Here is a 12,022-nt window from a genome sequence, read left to right on the forward strand (position 1 = left end):
ATGTCCAAGTGATCTCATTGTTCAGTTCCCACCTATGAGTGAGAACATGCGGTGTTTGGTTTTCTGTTCTTGTGATAGTTTGCTAAGAATGATGGTTTCCAGCTGCATCCATGTCCCTACAAAGGACGCAAACTTGAAACTTACAGTTTACTGTTATTTCTAATTTCTTTTCAACATCCTTTTTCTGAGGCAATGGATGCCTTCTGCCTAGTTTGAAGGAGTAAGGAGGGCCAGGGAATGGGCCAAAGGGCACTACAGAAGATTAAACTAATCTCAAGGAATTAAAAAAAAAAATGGGTTAACAGACTGATTGTTATAAACGAACTGATAGTTACAATGTTTCAAAATAACATTCCTCAGTGAAAATCACTAGCACAATCCTAGTATATAGAAAAAAATAAAAGTAATTGGGGTGGGTGCTCAAAACCATGTGACCCAAACAGACAGCATGTGGTGAGTCACAATGGAGTCAGGAATATATTTTAATGTGGAGGAATGGACAGACTGTTCAACTTTCAAACAAGGCTTATCCAAGTAGAATCAGGATTCTCTATAATTTATTTATATATTTCTATATGCAGGATATCAGTTTCAAAAAAGCAGGAAGTTAGGGAGGTTGTGACATTTTTGTCTCTGTTGTTTAACTAAAAGCCCCTGTGAAAAATGTGATGTCCCACAAAATGAAAAAATCACTGTGAAAATTATGTCTATTTTGTCCTCTGCCACCATTAACTAAGCTGAAGTCCAGCCAGTTTGTTTTGAATTTCAAACCACTGGAAAGGACAGGCTCAGGAGGAATATGTGGAAGCTCAGAGGTTTCTGGGTTCTAGTGACAGGAGCAGAACAAAGTATGGCCACTTCAGATACAAAGTTGAAGACGGTAAAGAGCCTCCTGAAGATGAAACTAAATAGCATGGCCAGTAACCATGGCTCACGCCTGTAATCCCAGATCTTTGGGAGGCCAAAGCGGGTGAATCACCTGAGGTCAGGAGTTTGAGACCAGCCTGGCTAACACGGTGAAACCCCGTCTCTACTAAAAATACAAAAAAATTAACTGGGCGTGGTGGCAGGCGCCTGCAATCCCAGCTACTCAGGAGTGTGAGGCAGGAGAATGGTGTGAACTCGGGAGGCGGAGCTTGCAGTGAGCAGAGATGGTGCCACTGCACTCCAGCCTGGGCGACAGAGCTAGACTCCGTCTCTTAAAAAAACAAAAAAAAAAAGGAAAAATTAGCCGGGTGTGGTGGTGGGTGCCTGTAATCCCACTACTCGGGAGGCTGAGGCAGGGGAATTGCTTGAACCCAGGAGGTAAAGGTTGCAGTGAGCCGAGATCATGCCACTTCACTCCAGCTCTGGGCAACAGAGCGAGACTTTGTCTCAAAAATAATAAATAAATAAAATAGCAGATGCACACAAAGCTCTGTCGGCAGAGAATGCTGAAAATATCCAGAGGCTAAATTGATGATCTGGAACACTGTGGAGGCAGGACACAACAGTCTCAGACCTACAACTGAGAGGGGATATTAAGAGATGCTTTCTGTAATTGAGGATGGATGCCTTGGGAACATCATTTCACTTAAGCAGTGAGTTTTAGTAGGCATTGCACGTAACGAAAATGAAGAGACCTTATTGCAGAATTTGTGTGTGTGTGTGTGTGCGCGCACGTGTGTGTGTTATTAAGGAGAATTACATCATTACTGTGAAGTTAGTCACTGAATTTATGTCTACATGCCAAAGTTGCAATACTAATAGTTTATCTATATGACTGTTTAAATTCACAAGCAAGTATTTGAAAGAATATGATTATAGACAGGTCGCTCTTTATTATGAAATTCTTCAGAATAGAAAGAGTTGTAGAAAATAATACAATAAACCTCTTACAACCACCCCTCAGCTTATGAAATAAAGCAGTACATGTGCATCTGAAGCCCTCTATGTATCTCCTCCACATATGTAATTCCTTCCCTATCTCACACAGGTAACTACCATCCTGAATTTGTTAATTATTATTCCAATATATTTCTATAACACCACCTATTTTTATGCCTAAAAATACATAGTATGTTTTGCATATATTTAAACTTCATGTAGTGTCATACAGCATGAATCATTCTCTGTTTCCACATCTCATGTTTGCATCTATGTCTAATTGACTTTCAGTGCTGTATATAATTCCTTTGTATCATTCCATTGTTTTTAGGCTTTTGGATTCAGGTTCAAATATTCAATTTTTTATCCACTTTCTACGGGATGATTTTTTCTAATCTTTGCAATGGCAAAAAAAAAAAAAAAAAAAAAAAAAAAAAAAATGTTGCTATGGAAATACTGGTTCTTTGTGTGCAAAGTCAAAGGTTCTTTGGCCAAAAATTCTCAAAGTATGGTCCACAGACCCCTGATGGGCCCAAGACTCTTTCAAGCAATTCATGAGGTCAAAACCATTTTCATAAGAAGAAGAAAATGATACCATTTGTCTTTTTCACTGTGTTAACATTTGCACTGATGGTACAAAAGGAATATTAGGTAAACTGCTGGCATCTTAGCAGGAATCAAGGCAGCAGCATCCAGCAATACTAGTAATTATTGTATTCTTCACCACCATGCACTTGTGGTTTTAAAAAATCACTGAAGAATATTAATTTTACTAAATTGCAACTGTTACATAGTCATCTATTTAATATTTTGTATATTAGAGTAAGAAGTAAGCACAAAGTACTCTGTTACATGCCAAAGTACAATGGTCATCTCAAGAAAAAGCATTTGTGTGATTGTTTGAGTTGTAAGATGAACTACTACTTTTTTCGCTAAACATTATTTTTAAGAGGATGACTGAGACTGTGATTATTAAACTCTTGGGGTTTGGCAGACATTTTCTCAAAAGTGAATGATATGAGCCTGCTACTCCAAAGAAAGCTGACTGTATTGTTGTTGATGATAAAATTTGAGCTTTCAAAAAAAATTAGAAATTTTGAAAACTTGAATCCAACCCTGGATTGTCATACTTTACAGCTTCTCAATATTTCATGATTTCTCTGATGATATGGGTCATGATTTTTGACATTGTATAATGTAACTATATCAACATTTTGAAAATCTATGTAATTCAGTAAACCAATAATTTCCAAATGACCAATGCAAAATGTTACAAAATTATGCATGGGTAAAAAATCCACTCACAGTATAATACAAACTACGCATTTTAATTTAACAGAGTATGAAAAACTCATTGATATGGGTTCAAATAAGCTTTTAAGAAACTACCACTTGTTAGTTTTGGGTAAAGTATCAAAGAAGAATTGCCACAACTATCTGAAAAGGCCATTAAAACTCTCTTCCCTTTTCCAAATCTATATTTGTGCGTATCTTTATTTTCTTTATGGACTTCAATCAAAACAGTATACCACAATAGACTGAATGTGGAAACAGAATCCAGCTATCTTGTATTAAGCCAAGCATAATTACAGAAATGTAACATAATGGCACTATTCTCACTAAAATTTTGTTTTGGAAAATATAATTAGTTCATAAAATATGTCATTCATGTTAAAATGTGATCAGTTTCTTGCTGCCTTTTAAATGACTTGATGAATGTATTTTTAATTTCTCAATTTTATTTTCTAATATGGTAAATATCAATAGAAACAACTCACATAGCCAAAAGCTCTTTGTTATCCTCAAAAATGTTTTAAAGTTTAAAAGGCTCCTGGGACCAAAGTTTAAGAACTGCTGACTTAGGGTATACTCGAGAGTAGAATTGCTAGATCATAATTTATCTTTACCAAATATTTCCCAGGTTATTCCCTAAAATGATTGTATCAATTTAAACTCTCACTTGCAGTGTATCAAAATGCCCATTGCTTACATCGTTGTCAGCATTTTGGACTCGGTTCAGACTTAAATTTTTATATCTGATAAGTGCCAAAGTGGTGGTGTTTTAATCTGTATTCCTCTGATTACTGCTACTTTCCCCTTTCCATGTATTTATTGGCTCTGCAAATTTTCTTTCCTTTGAAATTCTTGTGTATATATGCAGAGAGAGAGCACATTCTTCTTTTGTTTCTTTTTTCACATCAATTTTTACGGGGCTCTTTACATTTTCCAGGCATATCTCCCTTAGTTGGTTTTCTTCCTTTTTTTTTCTTTTTCTCTCTCTCTCTCTCTTTTCTTTTTTTTTTTTTTTTTGAGGCAGGGTCACACTCTGTCACCCAGGCTGGAGTGCAGTGGCACGATCACGACTCCCTGCAACCTCAGCCTCCCAAGGCTCGGGTGATTCTCCTGCCTCAGCCACTGAGTGGCTGGAAATACAGGCACACATGCCACCACACATGACTAATTTTTCTTTTTTTTTTTTTTTTGAGACAGAGTCTTGCTCTGTCGCCCAGGCTGGAGTGCAGTGGCGAGATCTTGGCTCACTGCAAGCTCCGCCTCCCGGGTTCATGCCATTCTCCTGCCTCAGCCTCCCGAGTAGCTGGGACTACAGTCACCTGCCACCAAGCCCGGCTAATTTTTTGCATTTTTAGTAGAGACGGGGTTTCACCGTGTTAGCCAGGATGGTCCCCGTCTCCTGACCTCGTGATCCACCCGCCTCGGCCTCCCAAAGTGCTGGGATTACAGGCGTGAGCCACCGTGCCGGCCCACATGACTAATTTTTGTATTCTTAGTAGAGATGGGGTTTCTCCATGTTGCCCAGGCTAGTCTCAAACTCCTAGGCTCAAACGATCCACCCACCTTGGCCTCCCAAAGTGCTGGGATTACAGGTGTGAGCCACTGAGCCGGCCAAGTTTCTATTCTTTGTTTTACTTTTTACTTTTTCATTTTTGTGGAAGGTATAGTTTACATACAATGTAATTTTCGTATTGCATACAATATAATTTTTGTATTACATATGTTCAGTTTATGAGTTTTGAAAACTGTATAAGCCAAAGATATCAATACCCAAAACAAAATATAGAATATTATGCTCATCCCAGAAAGTTCCTCATGCCCCTCCCAAGAGGCAATCAACATAGATTAGACTGACCTATTCTATAAGTTCACATAAATGAAGCTGGGCACGGTGGCTCATGTCTGTAATCCCAGCACTTTAGAGGCTGAGGCAGGTGGATCACCTGAGGTCAGGAATTTGAGACCAGCCTGGCCAAAGCGAAACTCCATCTCAAAATTAAAAAAATAAAAATACTTCGCATAAATGGGATTAGATAATATGTATTTTTTGTGTGTTTGGCTTCTTTCTCTTAACATTTTTGAGATTCATCCATATGGTTATGTATTTTAGTAATTTATTCTTTTTTACTGCTGAGTACAATTCCATTGTATGAATATACCAAAATTTATTTATCCATTCTCCAGCAGATAGACATTTTAATTGTTTCTGGTATTTGGCTACTGCTAGTAAGATGACTATAAACATTACTGTACAAATTCCTTTGTGACATATTTCCAGTTCTTTTCAGTAAAATACCTAGGAATTGAATGAAATACCTTCTACACATCTTACCTTCCATATGTTTTATCCTGTCTTTCATATTTTCACCTTTTCATCTCTTTGTACTACATTCTACAGAATCTCCTTAGATTTGTCACCCAATTCACTCATTCCTTCTCCAGCTGTGCCCTGTTGTTTGTCCCATACACAGAGGTTTCATTTCAATGGTTATATTTCCATTTCTAGAATTTTTACTTGATTCCTTTTTATAATATTCTGGGTACTTTTAATAGTATCTTATTCTTTTCTCTTGTTGTTTAACCCGTATTTTACTGTTTTAATTACTTAAAATATCTTGCATTTAATATGTTCATTTTCTGAACTTTTGGGGAGCACTAATCACATTGCTTCTTTTTTTTTTTTTTTTTTTTTTTTTTTTTTTTTTTTTTTTTTTTTTTTTTTTTTTGAGATGGAATCTCTCTCTGTCACGCAGGCTGGAATGCAATGGTGTGTCCTTGGCTCACTACAACTTCTATCTCCTAGGTTCAAGTGATTCTCTTGCCTCAGCCTCCCAAGTAGCTGGGGCTACAGGCGTGCACCACCATGTCCAGCTAATTTTTCCTTTTTTAGTAGAGATGGGGTTTCACCATATTGGCCAGGCTGGTCTTGAACTCCTGACCTCAAGTGACCCACCCACCTCAGCCTCCCAAAGTGCTAGGTTCACAGGCATCAGCCACTGCGCCCAGCCACATTTGCTTCTTATTTGTTTTATTTTCTTACTCTTAGTAGCTTATTTTTTCATGTGTTCATAATTTTGGTTTGTAAGCTCATGTTGGTGAGGTTTATCTAAAAGATTTATGCTATGAGAGCTATTTTGATAATATATATTACATGTAATTATATTATGTAATTTTTTGGTAAATTAACTGACCTCCACCCCATTCTAAATCTGGGGGTGAAGAGTGAGGCTTGGAGCCTTGCAGCAGGAAGAACTTAATCTGAACAAGAGGCAGAATTTCCCAGTGGTCCCCTCATTCTGGAAGCCTTGTCCCTAGTGGCAGGGGAAGAAGGACAGTGGGGAGATCAAACTGTCACTTTTACAGTGCTAGGGCCCAGGTTAGTTACTGACTCCCCACTCTGAGCCCTAGGGCTCTGCCCTAACCTGGATCCCCTGGGGATCCCAAGGGAGTTCTTTGTGAAGAGGATGAGGCCAGGGATCTGGCCCTTTTAGAGGAAGAGGGGGCACTCGCTATGCTTGAACTATGGCTTAAGAAGCCCTCATGCACCCCATCACTCCCTTTTTCCCCATCGACAACATGGGATCACGAAACCCCAGCCTTCACTCGGCTGCTTCGGGGCAAGAAGCAACCAACTAATTTTATGGAGAATCTTGGGAGAGGGCATGGCAGGGAGCCCTTGGTGAGCTCGCATGGCTGCCAGGAAAGGATTTTTTTTTTCATTGTTCTGCCAGATGGCGGACGTGCTATCAAACTGGAACAATTTCATGATAATATCTTGACTTGGAGTTTCTGACAACTCAGATTGTATAAATTAAACCTCAAAGCCATGTATGAGCAGAATCTGAATTCTTTTCTACCCAGAGGCCAGGGGAAGCAGACAACTTTGCTTGTCATTCCCCTTTGCCTGAGCATCTTTTATCTGGTGGCATAGCCTTTTGAGGGCCCTAGCCATTTATGCAGAGCCTTGATTCTACCTCCCCACCTTGCATAGGCCAGGGCCTTGCCTATTGTACCAGCACGTCAGAAACCCAAACCTCTTGATTGCCAAGATCCCCAAATACCCTCAAACAGGATTGGGGACTAGTGTAAGCATCACCTCACCACTTCCGGTGTATGAGAGTGTCTTCTGTTTCCTTTGAGCTCAATATTTTAGAGACTATGTATTATATTTGACTCATCATTTCTAGGTGTTTTGTATTGAGAGGTTTTTCAGGGTATCCAGTTTGTTATGATGACAAAACTAACAGTCCACAAACTGTTACTTTCCTCCCACCAAAATCATCAGTGAGTAATGGCCACTCTTCAGTCTTTCTCCAAGTCGGAGACCAACTTCTTCATAGTTAGGACAGGGATACTATCCAATTAATAGACAAACATACCCTGCAGATAAATCTTCCTCATGTCTGAAACGTTCCTGCCAAATTCCTTTACTTTATCAGGTTCTAAGAGTTCCTGGATTACTCAAAAAGTTTATCAATGTGAGTTTCTTGTGAGAACATTCTAGGAAGTTTAATTGGGAACAGAAAAAATATAGAGCCATTTGAAATGATCCAAGTGGGACTCAGGTGGGTTCCATAGTCTTTGCATGTTACAACACACTTGCTTAAAGCTTCTACTCCATGTTTGTTTTGTCTTGTTTTCAATTAATGAAGCAGATGAATCAAAAAAAAATTAAAACCTAGACTTGCTCAAAAACACAAAACTTTCTTGGTGAATCTCACTTTTAGGTAAGATTCTGAAAAGAAAATAATGTTGGTTTGGAGAAATTGCAACTAGTTGATCTTGCTGGTTTAGCAACATACTGTTGTACCAAGGAAGAAGATGGTGCAATTTCCCTGTAATCTTCAGCCCCCACATGAAGTGCGTTCTTTCCTAATTATGGTTTGAAAATCAAAACGCCTGTGTTAAAGACCATTTACTTACTGAATGGCAAATAGGAGAACAAGCATAAACAACTGGTCAGAGAAAATGGCTTTTTAAATCCCCAGCCATTTACACAGCGCCAGAGAAAAAGATCAAGCTTCTCATGGCACAAAAAAACCACGACCGTATTTACCTCCTGATATTAAGATCCCTATAATGACTAAATATTCAGAGTTAGGCATGAAGAATATTTCAGAGTAGGAGATTAAATGGGAAGGAAAAGGATAATGTCCTAAAAATGAGCCACTAACTACAGAAATACTTCACTATGGTCTGAACATTTCTTCTAAAATTCATATGTTGAAACTTAATTGCCAATGTAATAGTATCATGAGGTGGGGCATTTTGAAGATGTTTAAATCATAAGGGGAAAGCTCTCATGGATAGGATTAAGGCCCTTATAAGAGGGCTTGAGAGAGTGGGTTCTCTCTCTTCTGTTGTTCTGCCATGTTGTTTGTTCCCTCTGGAGGAAGCAGGATTCAGTGTGCCACCTTGGAAGCAGAAATATCTTCCCCAGACACCGAACCTGTCAGCGTCTTGATCTTGGACTTCCCAGCCTCCAGAACTGTGAGAAACCTACTTCTGTTCTTTATAAATTACCCAGCCTGAGGTGTTTTGTTATAGCAGCATAAAAAAACTAAGACATACATCAAAACAATAATCCATAAAGAATCAAAGACTAGACCTTTTAAGCTAATCTGGGCTCAACTGGACATTATGATGCTTTATTCTTGGTAATCCACCTTTTGACCATGAGGACTTTCTCACAGTAACTCTCTTTGGTGCCCTCCTCACATAATACCTGCATCTTACACCCCTTCCTCCCACACTGGAACACTGTCTGCCCTCCCACTGGGCAGAGTGGCTGGGTGATGTGGTGTGGTGATCTGGAAAGATCCAGCAACTGCAACAGGAGACATATAGAGAACTCTATCAGGAGGCTCCCTCTGAGAGCCCTTCATGTGGGGGGCTGAAGATTACAGGGAAATTGCACCATCTTCTTCCTTAGTACAACAGTATGTTGCTAAACCAGCAAGATCAACTAGTTGCAATTTCTCCAAACCAACATTATTTTCTTTTCAGAATCTTACCTAAAAGTGAGATTCACCAAGAAAGTTTTGTGTTTTTGAGCAAGTCTAGGTTTTAATTTTTTTTTGATTCATCTGCTTCATTAATTGAAAACAAGACAAAACAAACATGGAGTAGAAGCTTTAAGCAAGTGTGTTGTAACATGCAAAGACTATGGAACCCACCTGAGTCCCACTTGGATCATTTCAAATGGCTCTATATTTTTTCTGTTCCCAATTAAACTTCCTAGAATGTTCTCACAAGAAACTCACATTGATAAACTTTTTGAGTAATCCAGGAACTCTTAGAACCTGATAAAGTAAAGGAATTTGGCAGGAACGTTTCAGACATGAGGAAGATTTATCTGCAGGGTATGTTTGTCTATTAATTGGATAGTATCCCTGATAGGCTTCTCTCCCAGAAGAGAGAGTAGGCAAAAGTTTGGAAAGTAGACAGCTTTGCAATCAAAATGATGACCCATCCAAAAAGGGTAGATTCTAGGACTGTGATCCTTGGGGGAATTTGTGGTGAGGGAACTTAGGCAGAACCCCATTTCAAAAGGCAGTAAGGGACATTGTTCAAGTACTTCCTTCGGTAGTAAGCCTGTCCAGAGATTCAGGGCTCCTTGATAGGCAAGGTTCCCACACTGGTTACTGCTATAGCCGTTGCAGCACTAGGGGGAGCCCTAAGGCAGGCTGATGCAGTGCTGGGTTGCACCCAAAGCAGGCCCCCCAGAGACCAGCGCAGCACTGGGGTGCTGCTAAAAAATGCTCTGCATTACTAATCACCAGGCAAATATAAATCTAATCACCAGGGAAGTGTAAATCAAAACTACAATGAGATATCACCTCACCTAGTTAGAATGGCCATTAATAAAAAGACAAAAAAATAGCAAGTGCTGGTGAGGATGTGGAGGAAAGGGAACCCTTATACACTGTTGGTGAAAATGTAAATTAGTACAGCAATTGTGGAAAACAATATGTAGGTTCCTCAAAAAAATTAAAAATATAACAATCATATGATCCAGCAATTCCACCACTGAGTACATAGGTAAAGGAATTGTAATCAGCAGGTCATCTGTTTACATAACCAAATGAAAAAAAAATCAGTTAAGTCAAAGAGTTATCTGCATTCTCACATTTTTCACAGCACTATTCACAATAGCCAAGATATGGAAACAATCTAAGTACCCATGACAAATGAAGGGATAAGGAAAATGTGGTGTATATATACACAATGGAATACTATTCATCCATACAAGAGAATGAAATCCTGCCATTTGCACAACATGGATGAACCTGGAGGACGTTATATTAAGTGAAATAAGCCAGGCACAGAAAGACAAATACTGCATGATCTCACTCATACATGGAATTTTAAAAAGTTGCTCTTATAGAAGTAGAGAGTAGTAAAGTAGTTACCAGCTTTGGTGGTTGGGGAAAGCGGAATGTGGGGAGGTGTCAGTCAAAGGATACATAATTACCGTTAGATAGGAGGAAGAAACTTCAAGAGGTCTATTGTACAGCATGGTGACTATAGTTAATGACAATATATTGCATTCTTGAAAAATATAGAGAGAGTAGATGTTATGTGCTCTTACCACAAAAATAATTACTACGTGAGGTAATGCATTTGTTAATTAGCTAGATTTAACTATTCCACAATACAATAGTATCTGTCAATTTTAAAACAAATAATAAACCACATACAATATAATTCGGAAAAAAAAGCAGAGACTAAACAAGGGCAGAGGAAAGGAACTAAGAGGACCAGCAGCTAGTTGAAATGGATCCCAAAACCAAGGGAGTGATCACAAGGATGGAGACAGGGGTCTAGGAGCCAGATCAAGGACTCACTCAGTGTTGCAGACAATCATTTGAGATAACACGGGCTCCTCCAAGGCATCCTTCCCCCAGGGCTTCTTTGTGCCCATTACTCTTCTTGATGCAGCAAGAAGAAAGAATCAAATTATTGGCCATGACTACCAAAATAGGCTCTCAAAATTCGTAACAGAAATGATCACATTAAAAGCTAAAATGTTTAGAGACAAACGATTGTTTTGGTTCCAAAAGCTCCGCTCAATTTCTAAAGGTCTGAACAAAAAGTTTATACTGTAAACACTGGAGTTGGAAAGATCACAGGGTAATGTAAAAGCCATTTCTTTCCTCTCAGCACAGCCACTGCTGCCTACCTAGAACAGAGGCAAATCTCACAGCTGTGAGGAAGAAGATAATGGGGAAAAGAGAGCAAGAAAACAAGTAATTGATATGAATTCCTGAGAAAAGGGCCTCCATGGAGCTGGGGTGAGCGCTCTAGAAGAAATCTAAGGTAGTTTTGGGGAGGACCGGAGAGCATAGTAAACTTCTGCTTCCCTTCCCAGGATGTAGCCCAGAGATACCTAAAGCCTCTTGGAGAAGCCTATATTCAACATTAGGCTACAGCTGAAAACTCGCAAAGTCTGAGAGATGTCCTGGTAGGTTGGCCTGAGCACAGCTTCACCGAGACTCAGCACCTCCAGTGGTATAGGAAAGCAGACAGGAGTTCCCAGGACCCCCTTGAAAAGGGTCCAGGAAAGCAAAAGAGGTCCTGGGATAGAGATGGAGGGCACAGGTGCCTGGAACTAGCACATGAAGACCCATGGCCAGGACATAACCGGATGCCGGTGCACAATGAGAAGGATCGGATAGATGGAGTTATATCTTATAGATGCCAGAAGACAGAGATGTCTATCAACCAGATTCACCCTCTTTACCAAATCCTAGATGAGAGAAAAGTTACCTCATCCCCAACCCCCAGGTCTTATAGCACCCATGGGACACAGAGATACCTTGAATTGGCTGTATTAAGAGTTCTACCACAAAATGGCCATAGG

Source organism: Rhinopithecus bieti, unplaced genomic scaffold (assembly GCF_001698545.2).
Source record: "Rhinopithecus bieti isolate Rb0 unplaced genomic scaffold, ASM169854v2 scaffold_30479, whole genome shotgun sequence".
Lineage (NCBI taxonomy): Eukaryota > Metazoa > Chordata > Mammalia > Primates > Cercopithecidae > Rhinopithecus > Rhinopithecus bieti.